Here is a 793-nt window from a genome sequence, read left to right as displayed (position 1 = left end):
TAAAGTAATTCTCTACTGTTTACCTACTATTGTAGACTGTTATTGCCAAAAATGATATTTGAGGATATAATTTTTTTTTTGGAAAATGTACGCGAACGCATGGTATTACTATCAGAAATTAATTAGATGGACTATCTTCATAAACCTTTTAAACCGTGATAATAACGTTAAAAACACTGTATTTGCTTAAGCAGAACATTTTTGCATATTTTAAAAGCAAAGACTGCGCGACTAGGAGATACCCTGAACCCTCCAAGCTGATATTCTATTCATTCTTCACACGCACGTATCATAACGCTCTGTGCTGACTGCGTAGTTAGCAGCGATAGCACTTGGGCTGCACGGCAGTGTTCGAAATATTATGAGAATTTTTTAGTTGAATAATTTCTCTTGTAGTAGGACATTCTTTATGAAATTTTCAGAGCTTGATCATATGTTTAGAATGTGTGTTCATTCCAAAAGCAAAAGTCTCTAGTACTTAAAAATTGATGGCGAAGGGGCGTGGTATCCAAAATCTGTAAATACAAAATCTTTGAATCCATCAACTGTATATACACAGTGAAGTCTCCAGGTCTAAAAGTGTTCAAATTAGACCGAAGAAACAAAATCAATTTTTCGATTATTGTCGATAAAAAAGTTAACGAATGGGTTATCGAAAAAATATGATTAACTTTTACCACTGACCAGAGAACACATAGACCGGACAAGTAGTGTAAGTCGTTTTGCACACTTTTTTTGGGAGTTATCTCCCAGACCACTTCGTATTTGCTCGGCTCTTCACTTTTAGGTTCGG

This window comes from Drosophila arizonae, chromosome 3 (genome assembly GCF_054131065.1).
Source record: "Drosophila arizonae isolate 15081-1271.41 chromosome 3, UAZ_ARI_1.0, whole genome shotgun sequence".
Classification (NCBI taxonomy): domain Eukaryota; kingdom Metazoa; phylum Arthropoda; class Insecta; order Diptera; family Drosophilidae; genus Drosophila; species Drosophila arizonae.
The sequence above is the reverse complement of the archived record's forward strand: the minus strand, read 5'-3'. Positions refer to the sequence as shown.